This window comes from Neofelis nebulosa, chromosome 10, assembly GCF_028018385.1.
Source record: "Neofelis nebulosa isolate mNeoNeb1 chromosome 10, mNeoNeb1.pri, whole genome shotgun sequence".
Classification (NCBI taxonomy): domain Eukaryota; kingdom Metazoa; phylum Chordata; class Mammalia; order Carnivora; family Felidae; genus Neofelis; species Neofelis nebulosa.
Window position 1 is genome coordinate 31,097,127 of NC_080791.1, and position 27,001 is coordinate 31,124,127.

The following is a 27,001-nucleotide window of genomic DNA, read 5'->3' on the forward strand; positions in this document are numbered from 1 at the left end:
TTTGGAAACGGAGAGAGGGAAAAGGTTTTGAAATGCCAGGCTAGGGAAATTATACTTTGATAGCAATGGGGATTGTTCGAAGACATTTGAGTCATGACCCTCTGTGTCTGGAATGGGAGAAACAGGGAATTGATAGTAGGGCCCATGTGTGAGGTGAGTATTGTGTGACCCCCCTCAGGGGTCAGCAGGTGATGCAGTCCACACTGAAACCCCAAATCCTTGGTTCTTCACTGACAATGAGCTGCCTTCTTCTTGAAAATGCCCCATATTATGAGTGGAGAATGGAAGCATGGAGAAGCAGGGGACTCCATGCCAGTCACCTTGGGGTCAACACCAGTGAGGGGTGGCCAGCCTACTGTTGGGCAAACAACTTGTTCACTATTTTGTTCTGAGTGCCCAGCCCAGTGCTTACAAGCAGCAAAATATGCAGAAGAGAGGAGCAGGGGTCTTCCCCGGGGCCTCCTTCCTCAGGAGGCTGCGTTGCTAGGGATGTGACAGTTCAGCCAAGTGTTCTCCCCCTCTCCCCCTTAGAACACACTTTCATGGAGAGTCTGGAGCATGGAAGCTAAAGCAAAGGACTTTTCTTCTTCTCCTGGCCCCTCCTCACAGCCTGGTCCAGGACACTAAGCACCCAAAGTCCAACAGGGTCAGCCCAGGTCCCTTGAGCAGGGAGAAAGCAGATAGTAGTCTGCGGAGTGAGGGGTCCTCAGTAGGTGCTTAGCTGTGGAGCAGTTGCCCTGCAGGGAGCTGCTTTTGTCATCTCTGTCAAATCTGAATTCTAAGAGGTGACAGCTTTGACTTCATATCTCCTTCTTTAATTTAGTCTTTGTCACTCCATTGATGGTAATTTACACATTCAATAACTATTGCTAGTGTGGATTGAGGCATGGGTGATGGGATGGGAGCGGAGGCTGTAGATGCCAAAATCTTGCAGGAGAGCCATCTCCCTACAGCTGGGGCCTTAAGCTGGCGTTCTGGATGCCCTGCTGTCTGAGGCTCAGGGTGGAGAGCCCCAGGGTTCCTTTTTCATTTACCAAACATTTGAGCTCCAAGTCAGATAAGGAGGTTGAGGATATAACAACGCATAATAAACGGCCCTTGTTTTCTAAGAGCTTCTAGTCTAATGAGAAAAATAACTAGACTTTGAGATCTCACATGAGGTCGTGTAGAGTGCCTCTGTGATTTGGGATCAGGGATCCAAATAACCATCTCTGATTCATCTATATCCAATTTAATTCAAGCCCCGGTGCCGAGTACCTGTTTCTGGGAAAAACACCGTTGGAGTGGTGGGCTGGATGTGGGAAAGCAGAGACTGCAAGGACTATGATGCTATATATCAACAGGACTAGCTGCTCTTTCATCTTCTCTCCCTCTCTCCTTCTCCTCTCTCTCCCTCTCTGTCTCTTTCTCTCTCCTTCCCTCCCTGCCTCCACTTCCTTCTCTCTCCCTTTCTTCCTCTCTATCCCTTTCTCCCTCCTTGCCTGCCTCCTTCCCCTTCCCTCCCTCCGTCTCCCTCTCTCCTTCCCTTTCCCTCTTTCTCCCCTCCCTCCACCCCTTTCCCTCTCCCTCTCCCTCTCCTCCCTGTCTCTCCTTCTCCCTCTTTCCCTCTTTTGGCTCTCTTTTTTTCTCTCTTCTGCTTTCGCCTCTCATCCTTTTTCATTCACTCATACAGTAAATATTGGTGGTGCTCTCACTACACTCCAGACTCCCTGATTCAGATCCAGGGAAGAATGCTGAGCTCAAACAGATTCTGTCCTTGTCCTCATGGAATTCACCCAAGTGTGTGGGAGACACAACCATTAATCAAATAAGCACCCAAGTGTGTAATTAGGAACTGTGCTAAGAGGGGTGCAGGGAGCTGTAAGAATGACTTGTGGGCTGATCTCATTGATGGACCCCAGGGTGCTGTGCACATGTCCCAGAAACTGTGGTGCACTCAAGACCTTTTATTCTTTATTGTTGGTATACTAATGTTACACTGCATATACATATATGTTATAACACTATATATATATATAATATAATATAATATAATATACATTATATCATATATATGTATATTTTAAATTGCAATCCATAGAGTATGATTTCTGGCCATATGAGTTTGTTTTGAAAGCTGAACACTGACAGAATGTAAATTCACTATCAAAGATTTTACATGTTAAAAGAGACTAGGAAAATACTAGAAGAAAACATAAATGAATGTGTAATCTTTGGGTGGATAAGGCTTTCATAGATATGAAGAAAGAGATTGACAATTCTGGTCACACAAAATTTTAGAGCTTTAGGAAACCACGGACCAACCTAAATGACAAGCATAAAACCATACGGCTCCAGCCTCACAGGTGGTGGGCTACTGGTGAAGCTCTGCTGTCATGGGAAGTGCAACTGGACTATAGGCAGAGTAATGCATGTAGGGTATAGCACATAGAGTACCGCACATAGAGTACTGCACGTAGAGTGCTGCACACAGAGTACCACATGTCGTGTGTCACACACGGAGTAACACACATAGAGTACTGCACACAGAATACCGCAGGCAGAGTACAACACAGAGTACTGCATGCAAAGTATTGCATGTAGAGTACAGCACATAGAGTACCACACACAGAGTACCACATGTAGAGTATCACACACAGAATACTGCACATAGAGTAGGCAGGTAGAGTACTGCATGCAAAGTAAGGCATAAAGAGTATGGCATGCAGAGTATCCCAGGTAGAGTACTACACCCAGAGTCCTATATGTGGAGTACTGTACAAAGAATACTGCACACAGAGTACAGCACACAGAGTACTGAATGCAGGGTACCACACTTACAGTGCCTCACACAGACTACCACATGTAGAGTACTGCACGCAGAGTACCACTTGCAGAGTACTGCACACAGAGTACTGCACAGCTTCCACATCAGTTGGTAAAGAGCTGCTTCCCTGAATCTCTGAGTGGCATGTGCCCTGTCCCCACCTCCCTTTGGATCAGCCCCCCCTCCAACATTCAGGAATTTGCAGATGAATGCCTCTAGGATCCTGCTCCAAAGTTCCAGCTGATTTTCATCCTAATTTTTTGATGCCCATGCTACACAATTGTCAAAATATTTTGAATTTTACCCCATTCTTAACATAATATTACTGAATGATTATTATGTGATAGGCACTGTCTTATCTATGTTAGGCTCTGTAACTCATATAATCCTCACAACAGCTTTGGAAAGGGTATGTTATTGCTATGCCAGTTTGCAGATACACAGAGATGTTGAAAGGGCAACTCCTGGCTAGGTGCCTAGGGTTACAAAGATTGAAAAAGGTGTAGTGAGGTAGAACCTGGGAAGTCTGGCTTTGGAGCTGATACTTCTTTTTTTAATAAGTCTGAATGAACTAAGACACTAAGTCAATAAGGCAAAAATAAAGAACAGCTTAAATTACAGAATTATTTCATGAATACAATGAAAGTACAGAGACATTGTCCCTATTTTTTTTGTTTTTAATATTACATGTTTATTATTGAAGTACAGTTGACAAGTGTTATGTTAGTTTCAGTTACACAACATAGTGAATCTACAGCTCTACACATTATGCAGTGTGGAGCCAAGACTCTTAGCCTTGGAGCATCACTGCCATTTTCCAAACCAGCAAGAACAAGGAGGACAAACCCATAGAAGAATGGGTGAAGGATTTGAACAGATAATTTGCACACACAGACACAAAAGAGATGTACGTGTACAATAAACCTATGGCAAGATTTTCACCTTCATTAAAAATTAGATAAATGTAGGGGTGTCTGGGTGGCTCAGTCGGTTAAGCAGCCAACTTCATCTCAGGTCATGATCTAAGGTTTCATGGGTTTGAGCCACACATCAGGCTCTGTGCTGACATCTCAGACCCTGGAGTCTGCTTCAGATTCTGTCTCCCTCTCTCTCTGCCCCTCCCCTGCTCACTCTCTGTCTCTATCAAAAAGTGAATAAATGTTAAAAAAATAAAAAAAAATAGATAAATGCAAATAGTAATAATAATGATATATTCTTCTACTGTAATATTGGAAAAAAATAAAGTTGGACAAAACCCAGTGTTAGAGATGTTGTGAGGACATGGACAATTTTGTTAGTAGGGGTTGTGATATTTGGGGGACAGTTTGGTAATACGCATCCAATATGAAATGTGTTTCCCCTTTGAAACAAGTCTACATTCAGGTTACCACAGCAAAGAAAGATATATAGTCAAGGACATCCATAAATGTATTGTCTATTATCACAAAACAATGAAAACAACCAGAATGCCCGCCACACGTGAGTTAGTAGAACAAATAATGGCAAATTCTTATAGTAGAACGTTCTCAGTCTTGAAAATGGTGATTAAGCTGAAAATGCCTGAATGACATTTTGCATTAAATACAATCACAAAACAGTGTGCATAATATGAGACCACTTGTAGAAAATTATATGCATATGAGTATATGTATATGCATGGGGATAATCTGGAAGACATGACACTAAAGATTAAATGGTAGGTATCTCCAGGTGTGGGAGATCTTTTTCTCTCCTTCTTTGGGGAGCAAATTTCACATTGTTTGAATTTTTGATTAAAACAGTAAATATATTTAGTTAAAAGAACTATCAGTGATGGGGTGCCTGTGTAACTCAGTCAGCTGAGTCCGACTCTTGGTTTCGGCTCAGGTCATGGTCTCACAACTGGTGGATTTGGCCTCTGCACTGGCAGTGTGGATTCTCTCTCTCTCCCTCTCTCCCTGAACCTCCCTCCTCTCTCAAAACAAATAAAGAAAACATTAAAAAAAACACAAAGAGCTATCAGTAAGATATTGGCTATAGCTTCTAGCTGAGACTTCTGGAAGGCATTGTGCTTCTTTTAGAAAAGTGTTTTTCAAACTGCAGGTTAAAATCCATTACTGGTTCTAAAATCAGTGTATAGGTTATAGACAGCATTTAAAAACAAAAAAAACAAACATACAAAGTTGAGTGTTATTTTGTGAACTAATAAAAATTTACTGTTGTGCTTGCTTTGTGAGGTAAAATGTTATCTGTAGGGTCACAGTTCTTTGATGGTATGCTGACAATGTGCTGCTGGTCTGCCAGACTCCTGGGATTCAGACACTGAGGAGATTCCCCCAACCCTCCAACTTTTTGGAGCAAAGAAAATAAAGGGCCCAAAAACAAGTGAGCTGACTTTTCCTGATCTGTGGTACCCAAAGCTGTCTTTCTCCTTCCTTTTACCTACTGCACCAAATGTACCATGGGTTTGTTGAAAGTGTTTCTTACTAGCAGCATCAGGTAATTTGGAGACATAGTTTTTCCAAACAGAACCAATACGTCACTGAGAGCAGGGCTGCTTACACAGCAGAACCTCAAGCTTTTACTTCAGTCTTGCACACGTGAGAATTCCTAGGTGGGAAGGTGCAGGACCACCTTGTAAGGTTTGTATAGAGTATAATTTAGGGTTTCCTCTTGACCAAATAAAGCATTATATTGATAATGAGCCCAAAAGAAGGCTATAGGTAGAAAGGCTGTGCATAGTAATGCTAATATTAATACTACTCATAAAATATTTTATAATCCAAATGCAAATATAACCCAATGACATTAAGCCTTGCAAAAGGTTCTATTAACCATTTTTTTTAATTTTCTGTATTTTAGGATGCTTTGAAGTCTTGGGGCCTTGTGACTAGGGCTCAAGGGAGGGATGGCCCCTCCCAGGGACAACTAATTCCTAGAGATAGCAAACAACTGGCCTGAGTGCATGCCTTTGGTATTCAAACCAACAAATCCAGAGCACATACTGGGATCTGCCTCCTATTATCAGGTTCTGCAGTCTTAGATACTATCCCCCTGCCCTCAGTCACCCCAGGCCAAGTACTAGACAACTAGAAACCACCTCTATAATTCAGAGCCTGCCAAAATTCTCAAACTATCTAATCCCCAGCCTGCTCAGCTGCATATCCTGCTTCACCCATGACTTCCCCCAACAACCACAATAAAGGCTTTGTTCATGTTGTTTTCCTCTTGTCCCTTCTGACTCCTGACAGATCCTGGTGCTTTCCTGTGTGGACTTAGGTGGTATGGCATGTGCCTTTCTCTTGGAAATTGTAAGTAACAAACTATCTTTTCCGTGGCAACAATTTCCTGATCTGTTGGTCTTACCAGCCTGATTGTATCAAATCCTGGGTACATTTTCAAATAAGTGTCAATCAACGCCAAGGAATGTAGGCACTCAAAATTTCCAGATAATTCAGAATTATTAATAGTAGGCTCAAGCCATTTGAAGATTTATATCCCCACTTTGCTAATAGATTTGATACCTCAGAGAATTTATTCTAAGAGCAGAGGAGCCACTTGGGGGAAAGAATGGCATTTAAACTCCTTTGGAATGAAATCCAGAGGTTGCCATAGCCATGATCCTAATGATTCTTATGAGAGTTAACTCAAGAGGTCTAGATTCAGATGATTTTCAGTACAGAACATTTGCAAGAGCATTCATTGGTAGCCCTGACAGCAAGGTGGGAATTAACTCTGTGATGTGTCAACAATGGGAACAATGCTTTTCAAACCTTTTCTCAAAGTTCTTTTGCTGAAAGCATTAGGCTACCTTGCCTTTCTTGATTAAAGTGACTTTATGCCTGGAGGAAGGCTGTGAATGAGCAGAGGCTCTCTCTGTTTCACAGAAAAGCTTTCATCATACTTGGAAAAGGATGGTGTAAAAGTTTTCAGGTCAGTTCACACCAGGGTGATTCTATGTTGGAAGTACTTGTGCTTCTAAAACAACTTGACAACAGGAAATTGTCAAACATTTTCTTTTTTTTTTAATCGTAACTTTTTAAAATTTTTATTTATTTTTTCAATATATGAAATTTATTGTCAAATTGGTTTCCATACAACACCCAGTGCTCATCCCAAAAGGTGCCCTCCTCAATACCCATCACCCACCCTCCCCTCCCTCCCATCCCCCATCAACCCTCAGTTTGTTCTCAGTTTTTAACAGTCTCTTATGCTTTTTCAAACATTTTGTTAAGCTCCTGGAAGCTTACTAGGGGAGTCAGGGATTGTTCCTTCTAGATTTGAGCACTGTACCAGTTTACTTAGGAAAGAAAAATGTTCTAAGAGAAGAGTGAAGCACCTAAACATCAAATTGAACAAGGCTGGCTCAAAACTTTTCCACATGTCTGGCTGGGCGTGGCCCTAGCAGCTCCTGGCAGGAGACACTGGTGGAAACCAGAAGTGCCTTATGAGGCTCTTCTGTTTCACAACCTTGCTGTCAGTTAGGCTGGACATGCTTGGGCAAGGAGGAGAGGTTAGAGTGGATGGTGAGATAAATTGCAGAATACACTGTATATGCATGTCTAGCAGAATTTTCACAGACCCTGATTTCCTGGATTTGGGGAGGAGACATATCTCTATGATGTCTTGATGATAGGTCAGATAAGGAGCTTATTGTGGAAGAATGCATGTCCTCAGAATAGTAGGACTTCATTCTCTGTGTTCTGTCACTGCTCACACATGCTCAGGGCTTATCAGTATCAATTTCCTCACATTCATTACCTCTTTAATGCTCACAATAGCGGTATGATGTTATTGTTACATCTATGGTCATGGAGCCTGAGGCTCAAGGATTAAGGGTCTTGCCTGAAGCAACAGACAGTTAGGGTCAGGGTATGGATTTTAGCCATGCTTTTAACCCAATCCACACTGTGGCAGGCTAAAATTTACCATGTGTCTGTTCCACAAGGTAAGAGGCAGGTCAGCTTTTCTGAAGCAATTCAACTTCACTCATGTTTTTCTTACCCCAAAGGCACTATTACTGGCTATTCCATGTGCTGAAGAAGCTTGCTGTGGCTTGCAGTCACCCAGAGAGGTGTTTTCAGGCAAGTCAAGCAGCTGTTGTCTTCTGAGTCTGTGACCTTCTCCCTTCCTTCCTTCCTTCCTTCCTTCCTTCCTCTCTTTCTTTCTTTTCTTTCTTTTCTTTCTTTCTTTCTTTCTTTCTTTCTTTCTTTCTTTCTTCTTTCTTTCTTTCTTTCTTTCTTTCTTTCTTTCTTTCTTTCTTTCTTTCTTTCTTTCTTTCTTTCCTAAACATTTATTTATTTAAATTCAAGTTAGTTAACATACAGTGTAGTATTAGTTTCAGGAGTGGAATTCAGTGATTCATCCCCTACATATAACACCCAGTGCTCATCCCAACAGGTGTCCTCCTTAATGACCATCACCCATTTAGTCCATCCCCCCACCCAAACTCCCCTCCAACAACCCTGTTTGTTCTCTGTATTTAAGAGTCTCTTATGGTTTGTCTCCCTCTCTGTTTTTATCTTATTTTTCCTTCCCTTTTTCTATGCTCGTCTGTTTTGTTTCTTAAATTCCACATATTAGTTTGTTAACCAGATGCTTCATTCTACAGTGCAGGCTGGCAAGGTGGAGGGGGTGGAGTTTGTACTTGGCCACAGGTGGCTTTGGATTTGAGACCCCAAGAGCTCTTGCTGACCCCTCAGAGGGATCAGGATACATTTGTGTGGAAGGTAAGAAGTTCCTACTATGAATCTGTGCTTGATCCTGGTTGAGGAACCTTTGCTTCTCTTTGATTATAGTAGTCTGCCCTATGTTGCTGTGCCTTTCCACACTGCATTCTTATTCCCAGGTAGGGCCTGGATGCTGGAATGTAGTCAGAACAGAGGGATTTGGGGAGGGGGGGGGGGAGCAGAGGCCCAGCATGGGGTGGACTGGAGTCACATGCTTTCCAACTTTATTTACCTTCCCTGAGACTCAGTTTCTTCATTCCAATCTCAAAGGATCATTGTAAAACTTAAAATGAGATTAAATAGGCAAAACTTTAATGTGCTTCACTCATATTAGGCTGTCAATAAATGCTTATTACCACATTCCATTCTCTACCCCTCCCTGGCTACCCCTTCCTTCCTTCCTTCCTTCCTTCCTTCCTTCCTTCCTTCCTTCTTTCCTCCCTGTATCCATTTCTTATTTTCCTTCCCCCTACTCCACTTTCCAAGGCTCAGTTTCTAGAACCAGATGCTGTCTGGTGGGTTAGGGCAAGATAAGGAAATGCCGACCCCCCTTGGGATGCACAAATATTACAGAAGCCCTGACCACAGCTCCCTGATCACTGGAGGCAGGGCCAAGGCACAATTCTTGCATTATAATGATATATGTGAGGGGGAAGAATGGAGGTGGAGGAGCAAGACAAAAAGATGGCTATTTGATTGTTCTCTCTTTCCTCCTCTAGACAAAAGTGAAATTCCTGGACTGGAGAACAAAATACTGCCTCACAAAAAAGACCATTAAAATTTACTTCTGCTGCAATGTAATAAAGGGGACGATAACCCTCAACATCAGGAAATGACTCCACGCTTTCCCTTTCATATTTGAAACCAGAGGTCCTTACAGCTGCTGCCTTCCTCGTCTCAAGCATTAATTTTCTATTACAAATAAAATTAATGAGTTTAGCCAATTTCTGGTGCTCATAAAGTTGTGTTTTTCATTACCAAGGTTAACAGCCTGCTGGATACACCTCCTTTTGGTGGGACTCCCACAGAGCTGTCCTCCACTTATTAGACCTTCAGCTTAAAACTTACCTTTCCCAGGATCCCTCCCTGATTGACTCTGAGCATTATGACCACACTATAATGTCATATTCTTTTAACACCTACACAAGGTTGGTGACAGATTCAAGTCTGATGGGGGAGACAGCCAGTCTGATGGGACCATGCTGGGGAACAACTGGCCAAATTCTTCTCACCCAGGGTAGGGTCAGGAAGCTTTTCAAAAATATGTGATATTTAAGTGTCTAGCAGTACACATGGCTATAGAGCTAGGGACCCTTCTGCCTTGTGTCTTTTCTCACAGTGCAGCTCTGTAGACCAGGGGTTGGCCCATTGTAGCCCATGGGCCAAATCTAGCCATTGCCTGTTTTTGTAAATAAAGTTTTATTGGAACACAGCTATGCTTATTAATTTGCATACTGCCCATGGCTGCTCCTGTGCTATGACTGCCACACTGAGCAGCTGTGGCAGAAATGGTCAGCCCACATAAAATATTTACTGTCTGGCTCTTTATGGAATAAGTTCGATGACCCAGCTGAAGCTTGTTCTGCTGTTTGCAGTAAACCTTTCTGATGCTTGATTTCAACCAAAATATTCCTGACCTCTGTTCTGGTGCATTGAGTCTCTTTATAGCTAATGTTAAAATGTTAAGAATTAATACAGTTATAAAATACAAACACAAGGGCTTGATTGTCAGAGTACCTGTATTTGGATCCCTGGTCAAACTAGTCACTAATGACTATATAATAGTAATAGTAAATGCAATAACAGTTTTTATTTGCTCAGCAATTATTATGTGACAGGTATTGGGTTGGGCTTTTGAAATACATTATTTCATTTAAATTCTCACAAAAAAATCTCAAATATAGGTATTTTTTATCCCCATTTTATAGCTGCTGAAACTAAGGCTCACAATAAGTGGTGAACTTAACTTAAGAATTATATTCACTTTCTAGGCAAAGAAGAGGATATATAAAACCAACAGCTTAAACAAAATTGAATGTTTCCCCCTGCTCTTCCCATAATAGAAATCTGCTGATGAGCAAACATGGTAGGTGATGTAGAAGTTTCACTTATAGTTATGTTCTGCATTCTTATCACATTATTTTCCAGTTTTCATTTCTTCTCATAGACCAAAACAGTGGCTGGAGCACCATTCATCATGTGCATTTTCTAGTTAGGAATGATGAAGAAAAGAGAAAAAAGCAAAAAAAGGCCTTTCATACAAAGATCACACAGAATCTTCTGTTTACAGCTCATTGGTCAGAATGAGTCACTTGGCCCTAACAACCCACAAGGGACCTGTAGGTTTTTGACTGGCACATTGCTGCCCTGAGTAAAACAGGGATATGGTCTATCAGAGGAATAGAATGAATGTTGGAATGGCCACTAGAAATATCTACTCCGTCTGCCACTTTGGCTCTCTAACTCCTGTGGACATAGTTCTTCCTACACAGGGAACACATGCTTCTATTCCTAAATTACCCCCACCCCAATCTTTTCCAGTAACTGTACCCAGCTTAAACATCTACAGCCTTTCAATGTTGTGCTATGGGCAGCCTTCTCTATCAGTGCCAGATGTGGCTTCTTATAGCCTGGTGACCCATAAGCTAAATATCAGGCTACTTGTTCCTAGTGTACCCAACACATCATTGTGGAGAAAGATAAAACAACCACAATTAAAAAAAAATCCTTCCATTCAGGAAATGGGGGAAGAGATACAGAGATTTTTGGTCTTCAGGGGTAGTTACATTCTGCTGGGCAGGGATGGTGGGGCTTGCTGCTTGGACAGTGGAATGAGTGGCTTCTGGTTGGCACATGTGGCTGCTTCTCTCCAGCTCACGGGAGCAGCTCCTTGGACAGTGTGGTCTTGTGGTCTCTGGCTCTGTTTCAGGGAGGATCCTCCCCGCTGATCATCTTCCTGCCACCTTGGAATTGAGCATGGGAGAGATGGTCCTTCCTGGGAATGCATCGTTTTAACACCCTGCAGTGTGGGGTGTAGGACCACGGAAGAGAACTGTTTTAGGGCTTTTGCAGCCTCAGGTTGCTGCAGGCTGGGCTTGAGGTTACTCTAGAAATGCAGTTCTCTCAAAACCCAGATTGATTTCTGGTCTATTTGCCTCTGAGCACTGTAATGTGCAAATAACCTCAGTCACATTTCTTCATGTCTCGATACCATGTTTTTATTTATTTTTTTTTTAATTTTTTTTCAACGTTTTTTATTTATTTTTGGGACAGAGAGAGACAGAGCATGAACGGGGGAGGGGCAGAGAGAGAGGGAGACACAGAATCGGAAACAGGCTCCAGGCTCCGAGCCATCAGCCCAGAGCCTGACGCCGGGCTCGAACTCACGGACCGTGAGATGGTGACCTGGCTGAAGTCGGACGCTTAACCGACTGCGCCACCCAGGCGCCCCTCGATACCATGTTTTTAAACCAGAATATTCATGTACTTTACTGCCTGGCCTCTGTAGCTTGGTCCATCCCCTTAGTTTGTAAATTCATGATGACCATGATAACACCCTTAATCTGGCATAGAATCCCATTGTTTTTGTGGAGAAATCTTAATGAAAGGTCTTGATAAAGGCTTAGGGTCATAGTTTTATCTTCTATTAGAGTTCCTACTTCAAAGTCTGCCTTTATAACCATTTCCTTTTGGGGTACAGCAACATTCCACTATTTTTTAGCTTTGTGAAAACTCTTACACAGCTTATATAGGGCACAAGATGGACAATGTAACATCCCCTTCCCACTCTGCTCACACACTAGCTAGCTCTAGGTGAAGTCCATCTCTCTTCCTGCAGGACTTTGTTGAAAGTAACAGGAATGAGGAGTCACACCAGCATCCATTTGCTTTCTCCCACTTCCGCAGGGATCTAACTTCAGAAGGCATGTGGTCTAACTCCCTATGGAACAGCAAGCAGTCTTGACCAATTGCTTTCCCATTGCATATACGGGTTGCCAACTTTCCAGAGTCTTCACCCTCCATGTGGGCTCGATTCCCTTCACAGAACTCAGGGTATGTGCTACATTCAGTTCCATTACAGGAAGCACCTCTTGTACGATAGGAAACTCTCTATCAGTGAGAAGTTGCATCAGGCTCTTCATAGAGACATAACCTTGTAGCTTAAAAACCTAAAGGTTTAACTGGTACATAGTGGTTATGCTCATTCAAAGATGAAGTAGTAGAGTCAGTGTTAAAGACCAGGATGCTCTGCAACATAGTGCAGTTCTGCAATTCATTGCCAAACTGAACTTGACTGAACTTTAGTTTCTCTCTCTGTAAAAGAGGTATAATCATTTTCCTGCTTCACAAGGCTGTTTTGAGAATGAAATGAGATACGGTATAAAGCGTTACAAATATTTGACATTATCCTTAATATGTTTTTCCTTCTGGGAAACTGATTTGCATTTTAAGTAGAACTTTCAATGTCCAGACGCAAAGGAATAATGTTAATGGGGAAACTTTCAGGCACCACACAGGCCAGTATTAGAAATGTTATAGGACACAAACTGCAACCTCCAGTCCCTTTCCCATCATCCTTCATAATTCCCTCCTTCTTATTCTGCCCCCCAAATCCTTTCTTCAACCTCTGCCCCTTTTCCTCACCATGACGCTGAGCAGGTAGCTAGCCTGGTATGTTTGGAGGTCTCTATATGAAGCACCATTTTGATACAAGCCAGAAGATCAAGCAGGAATCTACACCCCCTGAGTCTTTGGCGTTAGGAGGCTTTTTTCATGGGAACTGGCACAAAGAACGTGGATACCCCCTTACCTCCGAGAGGAGCACTGTGGCTGACCAGGTCTGCCTCCGCGGTCCACAGATCAGACAGTGCAGGGGTGTCTGAGCACACACATCCTCTCTGCCTAAGCTCTGGCTAGCTTGACAGGCTTCAGGGAGGACTCAAACATGCCATATGGGGGGGCATTGTGAGAATTTCATTAGCAGGGTTGAAAGGCTAGGATTCTGGTTGTGAGGAAGAAGGAAGCTAGGAGTCCCAAAGGTTGTGGGTGAGCTATAGATGCAGCTAAGTGGGAGGAACCCCCCCCCCCCCATCTCCCTGGACATCTCCTATCTAGTTGGGATCTGTTCTCAGGTAGGATGGTGTAGGAACCTAATGCCTAGACCTGAGAAAACATTTTTTTTGGGTACAGGAATTAAACCCAACCTATAATGAGCACTATTTAGGAAGAACATGGTGCCATTTTCTATATAATTTAGTTCTTTTTCCAAGCAATTATAAAATAGAATGCCAAAAGGTATGAAGAAGAAAATAAAATTCACTGAACCCCATCACCGAGAGATAACCACTGTCGTCATTGGTGTCTGTGGTCTTTCTCTGTGACATTTCTCCATGGATACATACACAGAGGGAGAGGTAAATCATTTCATAAGTATGGAGTCATCCTCTTCATAGTCCATACCTGCTTTCTTCCCTTCTTAGCTTTTGTTGGGGATGTCTTTGTCAGCTAATAGACCCATGTAGATCTTTAGATCTAGGATCTTCTACTTTTGTAAACAGAGTTAGTTTGCAGGGGAAGTAAAGTTGTTAAGCTGTGTGGGAAAGCCTGAGCTTTGCCTGATTGAACAAGCCTCCCCGCAACATCCTTTGTATAACTGTGAGTCATCCTGAAGTCTCCTGGCCCCATACCTGGGGGGGTGGGGGTCCTGTCTGTGAAACCAGGTGGCCTGTTGTGTGGGTGAGTGAGCACAGGCCCTGTCCCATTTGGGAGGGTTGGCGGGGAGGTTGCAGGGGCAGAGCTAATGCTGTTCCCCCATTCAAGAACATCCCTGTTGATGAGAGAGGAAATGTTTGTGAAGTAGCACTGTAGGAGCTCTGGAACAATGCCCTAAGCAGGTATCAGCATTGGCTCTATCTGAGTAATCCCAGGGGATGAGGGGGCTTGCTCCCCCTTCATCTGGCAGGCAGCTACCCACAGCCATCCACATTTCATGGGCCAAAGCCTGTGGACATCAAGTGGAAGCCAGAACTACAATTCTTTTTCCCTCTGGCATTCACTGACCCAGCACATCCCAGTGTCTTGGCCTGCATACCTAATCAATCAACAATTCACCCTCTTATTGCCAAAGTAATTTAGCTAAAATGCAGACTGAACTTGGTCACTTCCTTGTTTAAAAGCCTTCAATAGTTCCTAAAGACCAAAGTGTTTTTTCTGAAAGGAGGTTTGTGGGGTTTATGAGGCTCTATGACCTCCTGCCACCCATAGCACCCAGGGAACCATCTGCTGCCAAGAAGAACCTCCCCAAATGGTACTGCTTCTCACTTATATGCCTTTCTTCTGCTTAGGATGCTCCATCGACCTCTTCTGGTCAATTCCCAGCCATCCTTGAAGACTTGAAGACTTGGCTTACGCACTCCTTTCCAGGGAGCCTTCCCAGCCCATTTCTTTCCCATCCTTCCTTGCCATGAATCCCTGTGTTCATGTCTCTGCAGAATGCCTGCACTCACCCTGGCACTGCATGTAGCTGATGTTCCCCATGAGGCCTGGGGCTCTTGACTTTGTGTTTCTGCACTTGGCAGTGTAATGTGTATGGAGTTGACATCCAGTGAATTTCTATTGAACGAGGGATCACTGGGATCATTGTTTTCTTTAACCTTTGGCTTGGAGGTTGAGTCAATGTGCTCATGGAGGAAAGTTGGGAGAATGGGGACAAGTCCAATGACTGAGGGGTCCTGGGTCTGGGTGTACTTGTCTGCCACTTGCCAGATGGTAGCTTCTTCCAGGTAAGCAGCTTTAGATCCCTGGGAGGTCAAGACAGGTGTTAAGCCTGGCTGTACTGTAGTGGTTGGTGCACTGCCTAGGGTTCTAACACATACATAGTCCACAGATCCAAGCTCCAGCTTTAGCTTCATGTACAGCTGGTGTATATGACCTTGGGTAAATCACTTTGTTTTTCTGGGCCTTAGGTTTCCCATGTCTAAAATTAGCAGGGAAGTGATTGGACCTTAGTAATAGCACAAAAATGTCCTTGCTATCTAAGGATCATACCCGACATTGATTGCACCACCTAGTTTAGGAGTTTTTGCACCAACCCCCTCTCCCTCTCTAAAGAGCAAATGCGTCAATGTGTTCAAACAATAGAACATGTCCTACATCATCCAGGAAAAACCATGTTCTTTTGACATTCTCCCAGCTCTCATGTTCTATGGCTCTGAGCTCACTCTTCTTGGAGAATTGCCTAAGAAGTAGAGGCTCAGGGAAAAGGAGAGAAGACAGAAATAAGGAAGGTAGTTCCTCTGCTCCACTAAACTTTGGAGGAACTGGGGTCTATGAGTCATAAGCAAGGGCCTCCCTCAAGAGCTCATAAGGAAAGCCAAAATGACAATTTCACAAGCCAAGCCAAGACTCTTTTGCTTTCTCTGTAACAGGTCCTTATCTGGGGAAATGTAACTAGGAAGTCAGGCTCCATACCTGAGACCCTTGTTCCCCACCTTCCCCCTGCCTCCTCCACTGCCAAGTATACTGGGTTAAGGGATGAAGCTCCTTGGTCAGCCTACACCCAGGGGGTTTCCAGACCTCTTCAGGACTTTTATAGCCATGAGAATTCTGGAATATCTTGTCAATATTTCAAAAAAGTCTAATAAAAATTGGGCTTAGATCTGTTAAGACTCCAAAGGTTAACTGAGATGCCAAAGACTTTAATTTTGACTTGAATTGTCATAACTTGGTGTGCTTATTTCATATCTAATGGCAACCCTAATGGGCACTTATAGCATCCATTGAGTTGTTTAAAATTTTTTTAACGTTTATTTATTTTTGAGACAGAGAGTGACAGAGCATGAACGGGGGAGGGTCAGAGAGAGGGAGACACAGAATCCGAAACAGGCTCCAAGCTCTGAGCTGTCAGCACAGAGCCCGACGTGGGGCTCGAACTCACAGACCATGAGATCATGACCCGAGCCGAAGTCGGCCGCTTAACCGACTGAGCCACCCAGGTGCCCCCATTGAGTTGTTTAAAACATGGGAGACAAAGCAATAAAGATAATAAAATAAACAATTCTTTGCAACATAAGGCAGACATAATAAAAGATCAAAGGTCTGGAATAATTGGGAGGAAAGACCTGGAAACCACATGCTCATCCCTCATCTGAAAAGTGAGGAACCTGCACATAGGATGGGTCACCCCAGGCCAGCTGGGGTGGGTCGACTCCCACCTTTATGGTTTTTCCTTGACTGTGTAGGACATATTCTATCTCTTGAATACATTGAGGTATTTGTTTTTTTGGAGGAGGGCAAAAACTCTTAAATTAAGTGGTGCAATCAGTGTTAGGTCTGACTCTTGGGCAGCAAGGATATTTTTATGTCATCACCAAGGTCCAATCACTTCCCAGGTTGATGAAAAAGCCCCATTGCCTTTTTGGGGAGTGTGTTCTGATGAGAAAATCATTATGTAAGGGTGTTCCATTCTGCTAATGCAGAACTCTGAAAAGGTTCGAGTGTGGTTTTGGCAAGCTGGGTGTGAGGGCAGGACTGGTAGCCTTAGCCTTGCTTATTGAACACCTCCTGTATGATGGGCTCTGTGCTGAGTGGTGAGGGTGTAGAGATGGACAAGGATGCCAGGTGTCATTGGGCACTGCAGAGATATGTCAACAACTAAAATCATAACAGGCACACACACAAAAATCATAACACATAGTAAAGATTCAGAAAACATTTTTGGATAAGTAAAGAAGGAAAGACAAGGAGAGCTATATCTGCCACATAGACAGCAACATTAGCATGTTCAGCAAGGTGCTATCATTGCTTATTTGGGAATCAGAGAAGAGTGCATAACTTGTGAATTAAAAATCTCAGTGTTAGTGAACCTGAAAAGGCACTGCAGGCTGAGGGCACAGCCTAATCAGAGACACAGATATGAGAGGGTGTGGGATATGTGGTCTGCTTTATAAGGCACCAGAGTTCATGTGTGTGAGGTAGCTGGGGCCAGATATTAATGAGGAATGAAGGCAGGGGCTTCACTGTAGAGGCCCCGACTGCCAGGGAAGTATGTTGCATTCCCTAGTGTGAGGTACCTGGAGTCCCCAGAGAGTCCCACTCAGATCTCTGCTCTAACTCTGTTTAATCTTAAGTTTGAGGAGAGAGGGGACCAGATTGTCCAGGCCCCACATTCTCTGGCCTTTGAGTCCCTCCCATGCTTGCCCATGCAAAATCTTAGAGAATCAGTGAGAAAATGTGACTTATGTCCTGGCTGGGAGACCCATCCTCAGCCTCAGAGGGGGAGGAATCTCTGGATATGAAGATATAGAAGTACCAACAACCTATCTTCAGTTTGGTTCTGTTAGCTTGGGTCAGGGAAGTCAGATGGAAGGTGCTTCTCAGGGGCCAGTTTATAGTAAGCTGCAGACGCATGGAGCCTGTGCTTGCCAGATGGTAAATACCCAGAGGACGGAAGCATCTTCAGCTGATGGAAGGAGGGGACCAGTGTTTGTTGAGGACCTACTTGCAGCCAGGGACTAGAATGAGCAGTTTGAAGTAGGCTACCTTATTTTAATGCTTATAACAACCTATGTGGTTTGCCCCTGTTTTATAGATGTGGCAACTGAGGCTCAGAGAGGTTAAGCTTCTTGTCCTGAATCATGCTGTTAATAAGTAAGGGTGCAGGGATTTGAACCTAGTTACCTACTTCTGGTTTCAGTGCACTTCTTTCTCTGTTCCCTTTCCCTCTTTACTGACCATATTGGCCAAAGATCTCAGTGGAGTCCCACTTTGTACCATATGTAACTTTAGGAGGTTTTCCCAGGGTGTGATGAGAGCTATTCCATTTCTCTCCTGACCCCACTTCTGCAACTGGATCACTTTAAGAAGATGGTTACTTCCCAGATCGTCTATAAATTGAGGCCACTGCTATTGCTCCTTTCTCTCCCCTCCACTACATTGACTTAGGGAAATACCTCCTTGGCCTGTTTGAAGTTGGCTTGTACTTTGCTCAGCCCTGGTAAGTGACTATTGGTGAGATTCAAGTGCACAGAGTCAAGACTAAGGAGGCAGAGAGGAAAGAATCACAAGCCTGCGGTTGGGATTTGGTGACTCTATCTCATTTGTGGATTCAGCTTTGGATCTAGATCTCGCTGTTCTCTGGACTCCCTGATGAGCTGTTCTTCCTGCTGAGGTAGAATTCTTCCCTCCAATGCCTAAGACAGGTTCTGTGCAGAGGCTCTTGGGGACCAGAACAGCAGCTGGAATGGTGCCATAGAGTGATTATCCAAATGGTGACTCCAGGCTGGGTGAGGAGGCAAGGCCGTAGGTGTCTCCACCATGCTGGTGGCTTCTTGCTGAGATAAGCAGCTCCTCAGCTGCCCATGGAGGCAGGTTAATGCATCCCATGATTGCAGAGGGCTTCCTTGCCAAAGGGATATTATTCCCCATGAGCCTGAGGTCTCTCAGTGCCTTAGTGCTCAGGGAATTATAGCCAGGAATCTCCATCTCAGTTCACTGGAGAAGAAAGCAGTGGGCACCTCAGTACCATTAACTGTGCTGTGATTAAGTGGATCCCAGTGAAACTCTTCCCTGCAGGATAGCTGCCAAGGGCTGTAATCGCATAATTATTTATTCCTGGGGTTAAGTATCTGCCCTTATTAGACCCCAAGCTTGCTGAGAAAGGGCCACTAGGAACTGTTCGCTCTCAGTAATATAGTTAATGAATATGAAGATATTTCATGCTTATTAAGTGACCATGAGCTGGGAGGGAAACGTGTAGAGGACAGGGAAAAACTGAGGCAGGGAATCCCACAGGTTCAATGCATCCCCACACAAGAATGCAACAAGAGAGAGCTTCCTGGAGGAAGAGACTGGTATGTGTCCGCATCAGTGCCAACTAACCAATAGCTGTGGCATCTTAGGTGAGTCTTTTAGCCACTTTGAACCTCAGCTTCCTCATCTATAAATAGTGGATTTTGGGGGTGCCTGGGTGGCTCAGTCAGTTAAGCGGCCGACTTCGGCTCGGGTCATGATCTCGCGGTCCGTGAGTTCGAGCCCCGCGTCAGGCTCTGTGCTGACAGCTCAGAGCCTGGAGCCTGTTTCGGATTCTGTGTCTCCCTCTCTCTCTGACCCTCCCACATTCATGCTCTGTCTCTCTCTGTCTCAAAAATAAATAAACATTAAAAAAAATTAAAAAAAATAGTGGATTTTGAATATCTACAGATTTTTATCAGTTCTGACATTATGGTTCCTGGGAGCCTTTAGGGAAAAGACTTCTCTCCACTATTTTATCATATTTGATCTTTGATCTTCTTTGGTTAGGAAGGACTATAGTTAAAGAAGAACCCCCTCAGTGAGAAAGCTGAAAGGCTAGTGGAAAAACATGTTAAATTGATCCTCTGTGATTCCAGGGCCCCCAGGAAACTTCTATTTCAATGTTCTGATTGTATATGTCTCCTCTCAGAGTAGAGATGTACAATGACTGTGCACTTCTTTCTTTTTTAACCCTTAATTTATTTATTGTTTTTTAAAATTAATACATCCAGACTAGTTAGCATATAGTGCAACAATGATTTCAGGAGTAGTTTCCTTAATTCCATTAGCCCTTCCCCGCTCCCACAACCCCTCCAGTACTCCTCTGTTTTTTCTCCACATTTATGAGTCTCTTATGTTTGTCCCCCTCCTTGTTTTTATATTATTTTTGCTTCCCTTCCCTTATGTTCAACTGTTTTGTATCTTAAAGTCCTCATATGAGTGAAGTCATGTGATATTTCTCTTTCTCTGGCTAATTTTGCCTAGCATAATACACTCTAGTTCCATCCATGTAGTTGCAAATAGCAAAATTTCATTCGCTTTGCTGAGTAATACTCCATTGTGTGTGTATATATATATATATATATACCACATCTTCTTTATCCATTCATCCATCGATGGATATTTGGGCTCTTTCCATACTTTGGTTATTGTTGATAGTGCTGCTGTAAACATGGGGGTGCATGTGTCCCTTCAAAAGAGCATACCTGTATCCCTTAGATAAATACCTAGTAGTGCAATTGCTGGGTCGTAGGGTAGTTTTATTTTTAATTTTTTGAGGAACCTCCATACTGTTTTCCAGAGTGACTGCACCAGTTTGCATTCCCACCAGCAGTGCAAAGGAGATCCTCTTTCTCTGCATCCTCGCCAACATCTGTTGTTGCCCAGGGTGTTAATGTTAGCTATTCTGACAGGTGTGAGATGATATCTCATTATGGTTTTGATTTGTATTTCCCTGATGATGAGTGATGTTGAACATTTTTTCATGTGTTGGGTGATCATCTGGATGTCTTCTTTGGAGAAATGTCTATTCATGTCTTTTGCCCACTTCTTCACTGGATTATTTGCTTTTTGGGTGTTGAGTTTGATAAGTTCTTTATAGATTTTGGATACTAACCCTTTATCTGATATGTAGTTTGCAAATATCTTGTCCCATTCCATCAGTTGGCTTTTAGTTTTGCTGATTGTTTCCTTTGTTGTGCAGATTTTTTTTTATTTTTTTTTATTTTTATGAGGTCCAAATAGTTCATTTTTGCTTTTGTTTCCCTTGCCTCTGGAGACATGTTGAGTAAGAAGTTGTTGTGGCCAAGATCAAAGAGGCTTTTGCCTGCTTTCTCCTCGAGGATTTTGATGGCTTCCTGTCTTACATTTATGTCTTTCATCCATTTTGAGTTTATTTTTGTGTATGGTATAAGAAAGTGGTCCAGGTTCATTCTTCTGCATGAATGACTGTACACTTCTTTTATTTTTTTATTATTTTTTTATTTTTTCAATATATGAAGTTTATTGTCAAATTGGTTTCCATACAACACCCAGTGCTTATCCCAAAAGTGCCCTCCTCAATACCCATCACCCACCCTTCCCTCCCTCCTACCCCCCATCAACCCTCAGTTTGTTCTCAGTTTTTAAGAGTCTCTTATGCTTTGGCTCTCTCCCACTCTAGCCTCCTTTTTTTTTCCTTCCCCTCCCCCATGGGTTTCTGTTAAGTTTCTCAGGATCCACATAAGAGTGAAAACATATGGTATCTGTCTTTCTCTGTATGGCTTATTTCACTTAGCATAACACTCTCCAGTTCCATCCATGTTGCTACAAAGGGCCATATTTCATTCTTTCTCATTGCCACGTAGTATTCCATTGTGTATATAAACCACAATTTCTTTATCCATTCATCAGTTGATGGACATTTAGGCTCTTTCCATAATTTGGCTATTGTTGAGAGTGCTGCTATAAGACTGTGCGCTTCTAAGATTACGCCCAATGACAAAATTGGCAAGAGGGATAGGGAACTGTCCAGCAGAGAAAGCTTCTGAAACCCATGAGGGACAATTCCATTTCAGAGGATTTGGTTCTTACATTGTGCTTCACAATGTATCAGATGCCAAGGGAGGGGGACCAGAGACCACTGATCTCATCCTTAAGGAGCTTACACTCAGGGGATGAGGTTAAACACAAACACTGGAACATTTAATATTTTGCTATCAAAAAAAGAAAATCAGTGGTGGAGGGGTTCAGAGGACATGGAGGGGTTCTCAGTGACCTGAGAGGGGCTCAGGTTTGCAGTGGGTTTAGTCATGAGTGGATACAATTTAGTGGCATATTGGGGGAATTTAAAGCACACGGGATGGTGTGAGCAAAAGGAGATTTGCAGTCTTTGCAAAGAGGAGGGAGAGGAAGTGATGAAGAGGAAGGACAGTGAGGAGGAAAAGGAGGAGAATATTGGAAAGAAGTAGGGGGTAAGGGAGAAAAAGAAATCTGTATGGAAGGAGACTCTGAGGACAAGCCAGCATGCAGGCACATGTGCTTCTCTGGCACCACTCTAAACTGTGGGCTTGGAATTTAGTCTGTGAGGAGAGCTGAATATTGGGGAGGGAGGGGCAGAGAGGAGAAAAGATGAAGGCATTTCACACTGGGAAGTGGGGAAAGCCCTAATGAAGCAAATGCTCCCAAGAGGGCCCTGACCCTTCCTGCTCTCAGGAGAAAGTACCCCCACAAACAGTGAGTGACAAGTCCAAAATTCAGGAGCCTGAGCCATTAGGGGCAGCTGAAAATGTGCTAAGCCTGTTTTTCCCTTTTCCCTGATGAATTCAGCCTCCTGGATTGCCTTCCTCATTTGTTGGATCACTTTTCCCTTGGTGTAATCTTCATGATCATGACTTGAAGATTGGAAGTTGGACATGGGTGTGTTTGCCCTGTTATTGGGGTGTCAGCTGCCTCCAGAAGAATGTCTACTCTTCAGAGGGATATAACAGCACCTGTACTGGTGTATCTCCTCTCCAGCATACAAGGAAATGGGGCTGGCTTCCTGCCTCTCTCCCTCTCCTCTATGGGGAAACTCCTTAGAGCTCACATCTTCCAGGATTCTTATTGTCTAAGTTCCCATGCCAGCAGCATCTTTACTCAAAGTTTAACTATTTAATTTTTCACTCAATTGTTTAGAATGCTTGCTTTCTTACTCTTAACTCCTTTAAATGGGCATGCATCTATACCTGCCTTCTTTCATCCTTAAGCTGTCCTGAGAGGAGGGCTTTGTGCTAGAATGAGATTTTGTTTAATATCCCCAGCAGCAAAATACATAAGGTTATTTCTATGTCCAAGTTTCCCTTCCCCACAATGATCTCCTTATTCCCTTCCCACCTAGAAACTGAGGGAAGCAATGGGGTGGGAGATAGAACTTTTAGAAAGATACTCTTTAGGTAAGACAAAGGCCTTTTATAGTGGCAATGGCTATTGGAATTGTTTCCTTTTGTTATTTATTGCTGGGGCTTTCACATAGGAGTTCATCTGACTCTGTCAAGGCTTTAGTATCAAGTAACAGTTGGGACCAACTCCTTCCTGCTGTAATGAAAGAAAAACAATCTTTCATAGTGAAACAGATTTAGGTTATTTTCTGTAAGAAATTCCAAAGTGTCAAAAACTGAATTCCTTCAGTACATTTTATTGGGGAGGAGGCTTTCCAAAGGCCCCAAGTGGAGAAAGATGGTTGATCTGTCTAGAATAGATTAAAAAAGTACAGGTTTAAGGTACTGGTGGCCTGGACCAAATGACCCCTAAATCTCTGATTTTGTGACATTTCCAATCTCTGCCTGAATACAAGTCACCACCCCTCCCTCCATGCTGCCCTGGAGACCTGGACTATTTTCTCCTCTCTGAAAGAGAAGGAAAACATCCATTATGAAAGCCAATTGGTACAATTTGAACCTGCATTCAATTAAAAACTAAATTAAGCAGGTTCATAAAATATAACCTCCTGGTTTAACAAGCTTGATTTTGGAAGTGGCTACTCAGACCTTGGCTGAGGGTGGTGGTAGAGGGTAGGGCAGGGGGAGATGCACAGCTGTCAGGAGAGAAAGTCTTGTCATTCTCTTACATCCAAATTAGTTGTGGCCACCTGACCCAGGGCTTTTGAGTCCCCTGCAGTGTCAGTGTGGGAGGAGTCATTGCAGGTCATACAGGTCACTCTGGGCTCACTTGATGGATGCCCATCTCTGAAGTTTATATCTGTTTGGGAGAGGTGCTGGGCCACACCTACAGCAGACCTAACCTTCAGACACCTAACGGCCAAGTCCTGGCTCTCCTGCCCCACTTCCCATCCTTCATCACTGCCCACTGTTGACCAGGTACCATAGCAAGAGAGGATGGCACATACATTGCAATTATCAGCTGTGATCTTCTGCCTTTTGCATGTATGTTGGGGAAAAACAATTCAAAAATGGAGAAACCCCACATTGATTTTACAGGGAGTTGAATGGAGTTGAGGGACAGGAAACACCAGAATGTATATATTTTCAGTTATATATACTTACATCATTTCAAAAAAGATTTGAGAAGGCTGGCAGAATGGAGCTTGGACAGTCCTCACCTGTGAGGATAGTTATCATTTTTGTGTTTATGACCAAGCAAATCCAAAGTGATGGAAGAAGAGACAGAGACTGGCAACACTGCCTCTTTAATTAGGGTAAAACGAAAGCAGCCCTGAGGAAGCTGATGAAAACCTGGCTGAGTTAGGAGACGGGCACTGCAGCATGGGCAAGCCAAAGGAAATGTAGGCCAATAAAAATTCAAGACAAATTATAAAGGAGGGCTCTTGAATTCCTGTAAGTAGACATTTGGTTTATTATCACAAAGGGCAAAAGTTGAAAATTGGTATGATTCTTATCTAAATGTACTTATATGTTTATGTTCTTTTAAATTATTCTTTAAACTATATATCTGATATTAGTTTAGTCTTCTTTAATTGTGTTTAATTAAGTAACTGCCTCAATTTAATTTTAGAAATAAAAAACATACATCTGAAATAGTATTATTTAATATTTTGCTTGGTTGTAAGGAAATGTGCTTTTATATGGCAACTGTATTCCACTAGAAGAGCATGCTGGGTATTGGGACACTTGAACCAGATCATCTTGTTTCCTGGAAGCCTGGAAGTTCATATTCTGAAGTTATAGTTCAGACATTAACATTAAACAGCTAACATTGAATGTGCACTCATTAAATGCCTGGCACTGTGCTCAGTGCTTCACCTGCTATATGTAGCCCATGGCTGGCTCTCTACCTAATCCCATTATCCTTTCTTTCTGTTTTGGGACTATGCAGTCCTGTGTTTTAGGGGAGCTGACCTTACCCATGGGACAAGTCAATCATGGTTACATTTTCCTAGTAAGTCCCTGGCTTACAAAAGGGTAAGTAAGAGCATGGGACACAAGCTTGGCCAATGAGGTAAAAGGGGAGGTAAGATGATAAGCACATGAGAAAGATTTCCTAAAAAGAGACATAAGGCAGAGCACCTCTCTTTTTCCTCTGATGTGTCATGACCAGTTGTGATGCCAGGACAGTGGCAGCTGTGACCATGGGTGGACCTTGAATGAAGATGGATCCAACATAATGAGGGTAGCAGAATGAAATGATTGGAATAACCTAGGTTCTTGAAGACATTGTTGAGTCATTCAATTAAAAAATCCTGGGATGTTTCTACATTGTAACTATTTGTTTTATGGGCTAATAAACTGCCTTATTTGGGTGAGCTTGTTAGTCAGAATATTTTGTACCCATAAATAGCCATGCATCTATTTATTAAACCAACAATCTTATAAAGTAAATATTAATATTATATTCATTTTGTTGGTTAGTAAATTGATGCTCAATTGATGCTCAGAGTGGCCAAGTGGCCTGTCCAGGGCCATACAGCCAGGAAGCACCAAGAGTGAACTCAGGTCACTCCAGAGCCATTGCTCCAGACCATTACATTATCTAATAAACCTGCTGTGGCCACTTATCTGAGGGGGCCTCTGGAATGATAGCTAGACAAATTGGAATAAAATCACATAAAGCATTGCCCCCTTGTCCTCCTTCTCTGGCCAGAGAGTAACTGCAGCAGCAACAGCATTTTTTATTGCAAAGGGTGACAATTTGTATCCTTCATTTTATCACACCATCTCTCAGCGGACAGTCAGGCTCAAAAAATCAATCCTCCACTGACTCAGTCCCCCCAAAGATGCATCTGACAACAGGAACTATTTCCAAACTGCAGGCTGAACAAGGGCAGTGACTTTCCAGAGAGTTGTGGGTGTTTATTCAGTTATTTATTTTGAAATTCAGACAAATTTCTCTCTGCCCCCAGGCTGACAAATCCCTGTCCCTTTGCCTTGGTGGTATGAGCTGATGACACAGTCCTGTTTGTTCCCCTGGCCTCCAGGCGGCCTCAGATCCCCAAAGCAAACCACATGATTACTCTGATTGTTTGATCCCATCTGGACCCAGCAGTGATCAGGACACAGCTGGTTTATGGGTCACTTTGTCAAAATGTTCCAACCTCCAGTGTCTCCTTCCCTGAAGCTAGGAGAACATTGTTATGAAAAGTGCCAGGGGCATCCAGCGGGCATTGGCAGCTTCCAGGATTTGGGAATAGAACCAAGGGGAGGAGTCACAGCAAATATGGGAACAGAAGGCAGAGAGAACAGACAGGTGGAGGGGAGTGCTTGAGAAGGACAATCAGGGAATGAATAAGACTGGCTCAGTAAGAATGATAATGATAATAATAATAATGACAATAAAGTTCATATCTGTATTTTCAACGTTTTCAGAGCACTAACTGGAACCTCACAGTACCCTATGATATGTGCTGTGTCAATATAACAATGAACACTTGACAGCAATGACAATAGCTATTCTATTTTTGATTCATTATTTTGTGTCATGACTTTACTAATTACATACATCACATTTGATCCTTATAACAACCCTGTGAAGTGAATACTATTATTGTTCCCTTTTCACGATGAGGAAGCTGAGATCCAGTGGGGTTAAGTGAGTTTTCCAAGGTCACATAGGTAGTAGGCATGAAAACCTGGGAGACAACACAGGTCTTCTGGCTCTGAAATTAATGAGCTCCCAGCTAGCCCAGAGATATGGCCCAGGACCTGAGCCCTTGGCTGGGCATCAGGATAAATTTGCCTCTTGTACCCAGAAGCTGGCAGAAATT

At 43.1% G+C, this 27,001-nt stretch overlaps 2 long non-coding RNA genes across 2 annotated transcripts; both read left to right on the top strand.

Annotated features, from left to right (window-relative positions):
- The first annotated feature begins 2,104 nt into the window (after positions 1-2,104).
- LOC131487094 (uncharacterized) lies at positions 2,105-7,962 on the top strand. The gene is made up of 3 exons (XR_009249607.1): positions 2,105-5,170; positions 6,037-6,096; positions 7,797-7,962. It is a non-coding gene; the product is annotated as an uncharacterized LOC131487094 (long non-coding RNA).
- A 1,716-nt stretch (positions 7,963-9,678) lies between these two features.
- LOC131488550 (uncharacterized) lies at positions 9,679-15,133 on the top strand. The gene is made up of 3 exons (XR_009250248.1): positions 9,679-9,751; positions 10,506-10,600; positions 14,859-15,133. It is a non-coding gene; the product is annotated as an uncharacterized LOC131488550 (long non-coding RNA).
- Positions 15,134-27,001: the final 11,868 nt, after the last annotated feature.